At 44.7% G+C, this 12,285-nt stretch overlaps 1 protein-coding gene across 1 annotated transcript in view; it reads right to left on the bottom strand.

Annotated features, from left to right (window-relative positions):
* CKAP5 (cytoskeleton associated protein 5) overlaps positions 1-12,285 on the bottom strand; it is a 4,315,141-nt gene that overhangs the window by 1,278,437 nt on the left and 3,024,419 nt on the right. The window lies entirely within an intron of this gene.

The following is a 12,285-nucleotide window of genomic DNA, read 5'->3' on the forward strand; positions in this document are numbered from 1 at the left end:
TTTCCAACTTGTTCAGCAGAATGCATTAAATCCTGTAATTCTTTATTTTCCACAGAGTCAGGAATCAAGATCATTTTCTGTTTAAGCAGTCCAATAACATGTTGCTGATACTTTAACATATGAAACTGGCAGTTTAAAGCCCTAATGGCCAAAGTTGCAGAAGTGTAAACCTTCTTACCCCATCTATCCAGCACCCTGGAGTCTCTATCAGAAGGGGTGGGAGTTTTAGCAGTAGAAGCCCTTGAGCCCCTGTGAAATAGTCTCTGGATCTGCAATAGGATTTTTAAAAGGAACTTGTGAGATTCAGGGACCCTGTAGTATCGGTCAGGTTTTCTGGGAGCAGGAGGCAAGGAATCAGGGGGCAAACTAGATTCCAAAAAAGCATAATCAATGTCTAGTACAAGAGGAATAGCTAAAGGCCTATGCTGAGGTAGGAGAAGGAAATCCCTAAGCCTCTTTTTTGAATCAGAAAAATCCTAGCTATCCCAGTGGAAATGCTCCCTTAGAGTATGTAAGGTTTCCCCAAAAGAAAAATCCTCAGGAGGGGAAGCAGAGGGAATGGAGTCCTCTACATCAGAATCTTCATAAGTAGATGAGGGCAAATCCAGATCAACAGAAGAATCAGAAAAAAAAACAGAATCCTGATCAGAAGATTCATGATCAACTTCAGTCTTAAGCCTCTTAGAAGGGGGGGGGGGGGGGTTGGCTACCCCCGATTAGAGTTTATATCTTCAGCCATTCTTATCATTTGTTTTTTAGGCATAGAAGCCTGAGTATGTGGCCTGGGCGTCGTTTTTTTAGGCATGGATCGAGATTTAGGCCTAAGTAAAGAAGGCAGCTTCTGTTTAATATGCAACTCCGTAGGCCTGAACACCCTCAGAAGCCGGTGCCTGCACAGTGGCTCCGGACCCATCCAAGTTAGACACATCCGCAGGTTCCTCAGCCGAAGCATCTCGCGGCACACTGGACTCCGAATGGGTCTCAGTAGAGGCCTACGAATCAGAAGTCGCGGGTATCAGGGGCTGCGAAAGTGCCTCATGAGTACCGGCGAACAGACGACTGGCTAAGGAGAAGCCTTGTCGGCAGTTTTGGACCTCAGCCGCCTGCATCTGTCTTTATCTTTGCGTTTTTTCGGAATCCCAGTAGTCAGATGGCTAACTGATGACATTTCTGGATAATTAAACCGAGAACCAAAATATTTAGAGGCTAAAATATACCGAATACGGATAGTGCGCTGATTAAATAAAGCACAAACCCGACGGCAAGGTACGTCGTGGTCAGGGCCTAGGCAAGGAATACAGTACGAATGAAAATCTTTACGAGGTGTTTGCTTTCCACAAGTAATGCAATTATTAACTTTTACTGACATCTGTAAGGAGCAAGAAAAAGTTCCCCCAATGAGGTACTTAGCTTTAGTTGAAGACTTTGGTTCTGAAACTCAAAAACAAAAATTTCAGGAGTCTGCCGACTGGCACTTGCGAACTGCTTCTGCTTCGGGCACTGCGCAGTAATAAAGACTGATGTAATGGCGTTGACCGCATGTTTTATACCCCTGACAACCAGACGTCATGGAAGAAGGGACAGCAAATGACGCAGGACCCAAGACTGTTAAGGTCGACTGTGTGCTACCTGCAAGCAGATAACCCAAATGAAATGACTGAAACAGTGAAACATGAAGAACTTCTGTCCCTCCAGCATGTTCTGTTGACTGTGGTAATGAGGTTAAGGTCTCTGGAGCGTGTGGTGTGGAGGGATTGAGATTTCTTTAGACGTAGCATTTCTAACAGAGCTGGGTCATACATGACTTTGTAAGTCAACCAGAGATCACCTCTAAGTAGGCGATACGAGACAGAGAATAGCTGGAGTCTTTTGAGTATGTCCATGTAGGACATGCGTTTAATGCCTGGGATCCTCTTCGTGAGGTACCTCTGTGGCCTCTCCAGCTGCTGCAGGTGTCTAGTGAGGTACATGTCAAATGGGGCATTATACTCTATGATTGGTCTAATGAGGGAAGAGTAGAGAGAGACTATGACCTCTTTCTTGCTGGATGCAAAACCCTTGGTAATGAGATGTGCCACACAGACAGACTTTCTGACCACAGTGGTAATGTGGTGGTCGAAGGACAAGGTGCTGTCAACCTGCAACCCCAGATCTCTTATAACACCTTCAGTGTTCAGTGGGCTCCCATCAATGTGGTAATTAGTGGGAATTTAGTTTTTACCAAAAGGGATGACGCATTTCTTGGCGAAAAGCTTAAGGCCGTGGTTTCGACACCAGTCATTGGTCTGAGTGAGGCTTTTCTGTAGGATGTCTGCATCACTTAGGGAGTTAATGACGACTCCAGCTTGCAGTCGTCAGTGAACTTGGTCAGCCAGAATCCCTTTGTGTTGGCCTGGACTTCTGAGAATCTAGACCCAGAACTGACCCTGTGGGCCTCCACTTGACTGCTCGGCAGTCTGATTTGGAGTTAGCTACTTTCACACTTTGTATTCTGTGAGCCAAACTGCAAGCCACCTAGTGATATAGAGGTTGACGCCTAGTTTGGTGAGTTTATCAATAATTCCCGAGTGAGAAATGGTATCAAAGGCTTTGGTCAGACTAAGGTAGGCTGTACACACTTGCCTTACCTTCATCCACAGCCCTGGTGACTGCCTCAAAGAAGTCAACCAGGTTGAGCTGGCATGATCTCCCTTTCATAAAACCAAACTGTGTGGGGTCCAGAGTTTGGAAATTTCCTAATTCTTTGTTAATCAGGTCCATGATGATGCGCTCCATAGTTTACACAATCAGACTTGTCAGGCTAATGGGGTGATAATTCCCAGAGTCTGTAGTCACTCCCCTATATGGAGAGGGATGACTGTAGCAGTGAGCCATGCGGTAGGGACACAGCCTGAGGTGAGGCTGTGACTGAACAGGGCACACAGATGTGGTGCCAGTTCACTTTGTAGCTCATGTAGAACAAAGCCAGGGAGATTATCAGGTCCCATGGAAACTATTCTTGACATTGGACAATGCAGCTTTAACCTGTGCTACAGTAATGCTGGGTGCCTGGCATTCTCCTGGTATTGTCACTGGTCCTTTAGGGGGTGAGAGGAGTAAAGTTAGCACTGAATCTGTCAGCCAGTATTTGTTGGCAATATCTGTTGGCTCAGTAAGGGAGGTACCATTGTGCAATAACTCAGACCAAATCTGGGTATTGCAGTGGAGGTTCTTGATATAACTACAGAAAGCTGATTGTTTTTAGTGACTGCCGCAATTCTGCCTTCATAGCTGGCTTTGAGGGATCTCAACTTTTTGTTGATGCCAGGGCACTTCTATGGGCTAGGCTTGTAAAGACTCCAGGGCCATTAGCCTAGTGCACACCTATGAACCTAATAAGGAGTTTTTCCAGTATTGAGACTTCACCTTTTCTGCAACAGTTGCTTCCTTCTGTTGCAGAGTTAATTAATGGCACGGGACCACCAGATTGGCTTCCTTTTTTGAAGGAGAGCATCTTGGATCTGTCTGGTATAGCCAGTTCCATGCATTTATGTACATGTTCATACAGTGCATTGCTGTATGATTCGGCAGTCATGCAGCTATTTTCCATTGGCATGGGTGCAGTGAAGTTAGTCAACTCTGTTTTTAGGAGTCCAAACTCAGCTTTGGAGAAGTTTTTCAAGATGGTTACCTTTGTGGGGGGTGTGGGTGAGATGTGGATTTCCATGGTGTTTAGTTTATGGTCGGATTTGACCAGGGAGGGACTATTTGTGTAGAGCAATGCTTACCCATGTTAGTAATAACCAGGTCAAGGGTGTTACTTCCTGTCCCCCCGTGGTCAGAATGAGCTGGTCCAGGGCATTGGAATTGATGAATTTCAGGAAGCACTGGGACAGTGTATTGGTGCTTGAGTAGTTTCCCAAATGATGGCATGGTAGCTGAAATCTCCTATACGAGTGCGTTGGTTGGGACCTTGATAGATTCCAGGGTGATTAGGAATGTAGAGCAAGTCTAAGGACATGGTTGGGGACCTACAGCAGGTTATGACCTGGATCGCTGTCTTATCCAATGTTAGTTGTACCTGAAGTATCTCAGATGCGTTATGCTGGGCTACTAAGTCTGGAGGTGTGCATATCCTTTATGAATATGGAAACACTACCGCCTTTGGAGCTTCGGTTCATGTTTCGGGGCCGAAAGGTGTGGAATGAGTTATAGCCTGGTAGTGCAGGGGTGCTTTCTGCCGCTTTAAACCAGGTCTCAGTTACAGCACAAATGCCGATGTTCTCCATTTTGAGGAGTGCTTCGAGCAAATGCATCTTGAGATTTAGACTTCTAGCGTTGAGCAGCATCACCCTCAGATTGCATTTATTTATAGCTGTTACTGTGGTAATTTGGTCTGTGGAAAACCACCTAAAAAGGCACTATAGGTGTGGCAACAGCCTTAGCCAGTGCCCGGAAATCCAGGGGTGACAGATGCAGGCCATCTCTGGCAAAGCATCAAGGTCTGTCAATCATGTCATCCCAAGCAGACAGATACTGGATCCCCTTAGAATGACACCAGAAACTTAGCCAATTGTTGAAGTCCATCATTTTTTGCTTGTACTGTGGTATAATTCTGCGTGACTGTAGGATAGTGCTCAGGGCTAGTGTCATACCTGCCAGGGCCACATAACCATAAATCTCCACCATGTCTCTCCATGTAGTCCAGGGAGGTGCATCTTAGGTCATTCACACCTACATGCACAATGACAGTGTCATACTTGTACTTGTGGAGTGACCTGAGTGCCCCTGTTATGTGTCGGAATCTGGCACCTGACAGCTAACTTTTACCTTCTCCTTATTCAACCTAGTGAGTGGGACATCTGTGTGCCTCACTATTGAGTCACCTATGATTAGTGTATTGGGCCAAAGGGGCTTAGGTTGAGGGGCATACTGTGGAGGTCAGTTATGTGTCCTGTGGTTTGTGCCGTGTTGTGGTGGTCGAGTGACTTTCTGTCTTGGAGATCTCTGCTGTTTGGGTAAACTTCTACTGACAGCCTCCTCGAAGGTGGGTGTGTGGTTTGTGTTTTTATGTGAGAGCTAATTTAGTGGGTGTTCTGGAGGGCTGTGTGTTCCATGTGGTGTGGTGCAGGTGTTGACCTCCTCTTGTCCAGCTAGTCCGGTCTTGGATGGAGAGTGCACAGCTTCCAATTTGGTGATGTAAGTGCATCTCTCACAAGTCTGAGTGTTGGGGGGTAAGAGGAGAGGGTTGTTTGTGTACATGATGCAGTTGCTACACTGCCTCAGAATACCCAAGTACATCAGGTTAATAGGAGAAAGCACAGGGAACTGACCTTTAATCATGCCAGGAGGGGTGTTCTTAACTGCTAAGTACTGGAGCTATTTCCAAGAAGAACGACTAGTGCTGATGGCACTTAGGTGTGCTATAATAATTGCTACAAAAACCTGTTGAAGTGCAAAGCGATTCGGCTATTTGAAGTGCAAGAGAAAGAACTAACAAGATCTAAAGGAAAAATTAAAGAGCAGACTTCCTAGCACCAGTAATAGTTTACCTCAGCTCGGCACCATTGAGCAGAGCTTAAACAATTGCAAACCTGCACAAACACAGACTTTTAAACCAGAAAGTTGAAAGGGATGAAATCTATGGATGGAAAAACTGCCCAAACAGCCAATAAACTATAATTTCTGGGCCAGAAACCACTCCTCTTGTGGTAGACAGGCTACCTAGTACTTACCACTCCCATGGATAAGCTAGAAGGCTTTTCTCCAACACTGAAAGGCTTGGGGGGGGGGGGCAGAAGCTTACAAATAGTCCTGGATACAGCAAATCTGTGTATGGACTAGACAATTTACAGGAAAGGTGGGAAACAAGCACAAAAGTGGGCTTTTAAACCAGAATGGTGAAAGGGATGGAAAAACTGCCCAAACGGCCAATAAACTACAATTTCTGGGCCAGAAACCACTCCTTTTGTGATAGATAGGCTACCTAGTGCTTACCACTCCCACTGATAAGTCGGGAGTGGTAACCCATAATGTTATGAAGTGTAGAGCTCATGTGAGCATGGCTGCTGGGAGCAAAGAACAAATTTCCAGAAAAGGAAAATTCCTCCACCACTATGTTAGTGAGCTCAAACAGTGGCCATTTTGTCTGTTAGTCATTTCCTGGTCTTATGGAGGGGCACAGATCTACCACACCTTAAAGGAACTGCCTGACAAGATAGTGCTAGGTCACAACCCTCTCACTTCCACTAGATCACGGTGGACAAAAAGTACAGTTTTTATATCTAATATAAATGCTCCATTAGGGGCCATCAGTCAGAGTCCACTATTGGGTATAGTCATCCAATCGTAGTCACCAGGTACTCATCCCGTCGGTCGTGGGGCGCCAAGTACTGACGTCGAGATGTCCAGGATGCTATCCTCGGTACCAGATATCCCATATAGACAGAAAAAAAAAATAGAAAGACCCCAAAGACCTACCACCAAAAAATAAAACATATAACACAATACCAAGAACAACCTGGTATATACAAGCATAGCTTGACACACCTCCTGCAACCACCCCTACCTACCAGAGGGAAGGAGGGAGGCAGAATTGCTTTCGCCACAATACATACGGATCCTCTACATTCTATTATAGTATTGCTTAAACTCCCATGTTTGCCCCCCTCCCCATTGCTCCAGTCCTTAAGGCAGGGAAGAAAAGCAGAGCAGAGGAGAGACAACAGGAGCAAACAAACCAGAAAGCAACAACACAACATAAAAACTTACAGTAGCTGTAGACCAAAATAATGCTTAGAGTAGCTTAGAGATGATGCTGAATGTGCTGAGCTGTAATGCACATAACTCAGTTGCCTGCCAGCAAAATTAGTCCTTAGTGGCCCCTTCCCTGCTTGAATGTAGTTGCACGTGGCAGAATAGATAAATGAGAAGCTAAAAATGGCTAGGAATGCCAAAGCCTTGAGAGATAGAAAAAAAATGCAATGCAAAAGCCAATCCCAAAAAGAAATAGTTTGTTGAAACACGCTTCTTGCCCCTGCAACTCAAAAGCTAAAGTGCTAAAATACTGCCATGACTACCAAAAATCATCTAAAAAATTAAAAATCTTACATCTGAGGTTACATCTAAAGTGTGCAAAATCTCTAGTCCCTTTATCTTGGTTTAGTAGAAAGTACAAAAGCAACCTTATGCATAAAATTTAAATGGCCTAGAAACCCATTAGGGAAAAAAGGAAGGATTATAAAACCATGATACCTGCCATAACCAGAGAAAACTCAAAATGAGCCAATGGCCAAGGGCCTGCCAACTCAGACACCCTTCTTAATGAAGTAATAGCCAACAGAGAAAACAGTCTTCCATGACAAGTTTTCCAATTCAACGTAACCCTTAGGCTCAAAGGGATTGTAGAGTAAGTTTTTCCCAATTCTTGCTTGAATAAAGCAGGTAGGAGAAGAAACTGGATATGATATTCTTTTGCCCTCTAAATGGTGCAGAACAATCAATGCAAAATGATAATGAGGAAGAAGGACAAACCTTAGAAGAATAGCTGCATGAAGGTATTGAGAAGAGAAGGACAAAGAAACTCAAGCAAACCCGCAAATTTTCAGAAACTAAAAAAAAATTAGGCTCTTTCCATTTTAAAATTCTTGTACTAGGGCTACTTCTTCTTTTTTCTTCCATTTTTCTTCTTACTTCCCTTGAGAGGGACAATCTTCTGTGAGGACACTCAACATTTTATTGTTTTAAATGAGAGATGGAGGCTGTTGTTTAGATGAATGCAATGCTGGGACATTGTGAGATGAAGGATGAGGAATCGAGATTGAGAGCCATCCCAGGCTTCCTGGGCAGACTCCTTAGTTAGGGGTACCAGTGTTGGGGAGACCTTACCAGACTCTATCCAATCTGCAAGTGGGCCAATCATCCTGTTGAGAGAGCCAATGACCTGGAAGAAGAGGTAGAGGAGAATTGTGTCTTTGAAGAATTTAAAGGTAAAGACAAAGGAAGAGGTGAGCATGAAGAGCATAGAAACCCTGGTTTTCAACTTCCAGCGTGGCAGCTGGTGAGTGGTGGTTGTGATGAAACCCCTTCTGGTGCAATACTCTGGCAGGAGGTAGAACACTGTCTGGAGTGAGTTACCACTTTTTCCAGTTTCCACCCATGACACTGTCAATTTTTGAACACTTTGGGGACTGTAAGGCCCTCGTGGGGCCTCCATGAGGTGTCTGCTTAAGACTTCACAGAAACAAGTCTGTGCTCCTGGCTTGCACAAGCTTAGCGAAGAGTCCCATAAAATCATTGCTGTTCTGTACCATAATGATTTGTGTTGCTATGACTCGTTTGTGTGTGTTCCACATGACACCTGCACCTTGTCTGAAAACTGTCCTGCAGCCTGGGATGAAAAACTGACTGCTAACATCTCCCTTCATGTTGATATACAAATGCAGTAGCCTTCATGGCCCCATGTAGATATGTTACTGCAATTTAGATGAGCACCCCAACTAATGTCCGAACAATTTCCATTTAGATGAAACTCCTGACAGCAATCTCCAGAGTGTCCCACATTTATGTGACACCTCTGAGCCCACCACAAGAACCCTGTTTGAATTATTTTATTTAAGGCGAGACCATGTCAAAAATTCTGGTTGATCCTGAATGGCAGTTGAATGACCATGTCATCATCCTGTACATGTGTAATGACCCGCATTTGCTACAAAGATGCCAGAATCCCCAATGCTGAAGCACCTGATCTTGAAGTCATAAGGACTAAGATTGCATGAATGATATGCCTGAGAATAAGACTGATTGCAGTGTCGAGTTAAGACTCTTCTGAAGGCTGGAGTAAAGAAGTAGACACTGTATGCTGTCCGGGGTAAAACAGGCCAGTCTCACACTTGTATTCTAGGTCACAGCTAGAAGCACATAGACTGAGAGGGCACACCAGCCCACTGCTAGAAAGTTCACCAGAATTTCTGAGGCATGAACTTTTCTTTCCTTTTCTTTCAGATGCACTTGGCAGAGCCTTAAGAAAGCATTCATGAATTCCTTGAGACCCAAGTAAGCCAGATCCTGACTGAGAATAGCTTGAGTAGCTGGCAAACATGATAGATAAGCCAAAGGGCAATGGGAGAAGCAGAATGACCAAATCCAATGCAGATACCTGATAAGATACTACCTGCAACTTAGCCTGATAGGCAAATGAACTTAGTGATCGAGAGATCTAGAGCAGTGTAAAGCTGATCCTAGAGTTACAGTAATTGTTAGCTTGATAGCGAAAGAAACTTGGAGAGATAAATCCAAGAAAGAGACTTTGGTGGAGGAGAAAAGTAAAAGGGACTCCACGTGTTCCCTTCTCTTGGTACTAGGAACGAAGCGGGAATAAAATCTAGAGCCCCTTATAAATCCCAGAAACTCGTTTACCCCCCTCTTTCTGTATGGAGAACTTGTGGAAATAATCTTGTTTCTTTGTGGAGGAGGAAACTGGCTGAATTGCCAGGGGTCTGGCATGCCTTAAAAAAGGGGGTGTTGTATGGAAATAAAAAACCAAAATTGGTTGATGATAGACACACTTCAATGTTTTTGAAAAGAGACAGTCTTTCTTCCAAAGGAGCTGAAAGGCGGGGGATCTACTCTCGGGCCTGAAAAGAGGACATTGAAGAGACTGTTCATTAGATTCTAGGAGCCTGTTCACAGCCCTACTGAGCCCAGAGACCCCTGTTCTAGGCCTAACCCAACCCTGGGCCTAAAAGACTACTGAGCCCTGCCCCTACATAGTCACTCACTGGACTCCACTAAATGGCCAATTTATGTCCACCACTCGGTGGCTGGTTTGCAAAGACTTTTGATTGGCTGCACCTGCAAAAAATTGCAGTTCCTTTTTATAGACTGCTTCTTTGCTGATGTAAGCAGCATCCACTGCAAACACCACATTCCAATGTGTCTTAACATGCTCAGTAAAGGGCATGCATGCTCAAGAACAATGCTCATAAGATCCACCAACTGGAGGAGGCCTGAGCAGGAGGAGAACAAGGCTGCAAAGAAGCAGGCCTGAGGGGTGTGCCGACCAAATTTCAGAGCAATCTTGCCACCCCAGCAACTCTTTGAACCAAAATTGCCAGCAACTCTTTACCAGCATAAGAAAAAAGCCATGGAGTTTCATTTTGTTTGTGATTTCAATTGTAGTACAACATGTGGAAACTGACAATTCAATGCAATCATCCACTTAAGCTGAGGAAGAAGAGTTTCTTTCCAAAGCCCCCCCCTATCCATATCAGTAGCCTCTTTTTTTTTTTACAGCCTTTTTCCTTTCTGCCTTGCCTTGAGAAGGCCCTGCCCCTCCCAACTTAAATGCTTATGAGTCCTCGGGCAACTTATAATGCCTATCAGGAGGACAGGGGGGGCAAGGAGTCAAGTCAGGGTTCAGGGGGCAAGAGGCAAAGTCGGGAATTCACATTCAAAGGAGCAAACACAAGCTAACGGCATGGAAAACAGGAAAAATGGGGAAGACTAATGAATTCCTAAAATCAAAATGTTCCCATTTAAGCCTGGACTCAGAGTAATCAGACTCTTCCTCTCTCAGAAAAGTCCTCATGGAAGAAGGAGTCTCTGTAGGAGTGAGATCCGGTGGAATCAGATGTAGGGTGGAGGAATCACAGTGAGGATACTCAGAAGACCCCTTTTCAGCTACACACTGTTCAAAACAATCAATCTCTGTTCTGACTTCAAAACTCTAGTCCTCTCGAGGCCTCTTATCAGGAACCTCTATCAAATCTTCTGCCTAATCTTGGCATTTTAAAGTAGTCTTAGAACCATTAGAGCCGAGAAGCTAGACTGAAAGCCCCAACTAATGCTGAGGCCCAACTGAAGCTCTCAAAAACCTACTGGCAGCACCAAAGCAACCTTGGGAAGAAGAGAGAGAGAACAGGGAGAGGAAGAACCCCCAGCCTGGCCTACCTCCCTGAGGCCTACAGAGCCTGGCTAACCTCCTGAGAAGACACATCCTGTAACAGGGAACTCCTTAAAAACTCCTGGGAAAACCTCTAAGCCCACTGGCTCTGAAAGAAACCGCGGTCCGGGAACCGGCGATCTCCAGCCGTTTGTTGCAGCTGTGGGCTGTTCTTTTTTACAGCTGTGGGCTCATCCGGTGGTTTTTATCTGCGCCGCTTCCCAAACAGTAAGCTTCCCAAAACATAACCTCCTCACCGTCCCAAGTTCCTTTTACCCTAGCACAAGAGGGCAAAGCCACAGCGCAAAGGCAAACCCCCTAAACAAAATTACACCCACCGGGTACAAACAAGGTATGGTAATATCTGTTTCACATAAGAAATACAGTTATTCACTTTTTCTGTTTTTTCACAAAATACTAAGGCGGTAAAAAAAAAAAAAGAATGCAAGAAAACAGTGCCAAGCCACTAGCAACTCTGTCAAAACTCGGGTAAAGATTTGGAAGAGACGCCCGACCTGCACACGCAAAACTGCTTCTGCAGCCACCGGACCGGCAAAAAAAAACTGGATATGGCGTCGGTCATGCATGCGCGTAAGTACCCTGGCGTACTGGCGTCGGTCTAATGCGCCCTGGCGACCGTCCCTCTCTTTACTCTCTGGGCTCGACTGACTGGGACTATACCCAATAATAGTAAGACGCAGCATGGGGGAACGAAGAACATCAGCTGATGCATTCACCCTTAATATGGAATGACAGACCCAAGACAGGGTCATTATCATGTGCAAGCTAGCTGGTTGAAGCGGCACAAAATGGTGCTCATCCAAATGAAGTACAGCGTCATCGTAGAGGGACAAACCTCTTGAAGAGAAAGTTTTTCCAACAGCCTCAGTACCATCTGTCATCTGATGTACTAGATGGAACATGTGAATCAGGGGAAGCCAGGCCATCAAAAGGAGTTGTGCTACAATTTTAGTGCACTGGTTATAGAAAAGACAATTGACAAGAACTCGAGACACTCCTTTTTGACAAGGGCTAGTAACAATTTGCCCTTCATTTGTAAACAATGTATTCACTTCATAGTAGATTGTTTTTAGTAATTTGCTTATAAAATGCTTATTTCTTGCTTTAAGAGAATAAGCATGTAACACTGCAAGCTCTCTACTGATGCACAAACACTGCTTAGCATCTGTTTAAGAATACAAACAACGTTTTTACTCAAGGATCTCCTCACTAAACTGAAGTTGCAACATGAAATTTTAACATTTAGGAAGCACTTAAAGTTGTTTGACTGTAGTTTCCAGAACCAATGGCCTCTGGTCTAAGGATATGAACATATCACTGCCATTCAGTCCAAGATTCTGTTA

The sequence above is a fragment of the Protopterus annectens genome, chromosome 9.part0 (genome assembly GCF_019279795.1).
Source record: "Protopterus annectens isolate FY-2018-M chromosome 9.part0, PAN1.0, whole genome shotgun sequence".
Taxonomy (NCBI): Eukaryota; Metazoa; Chordata; order Ceratodontiformes; family Protopteridae; genus Protopterus; species Protopterus annectens.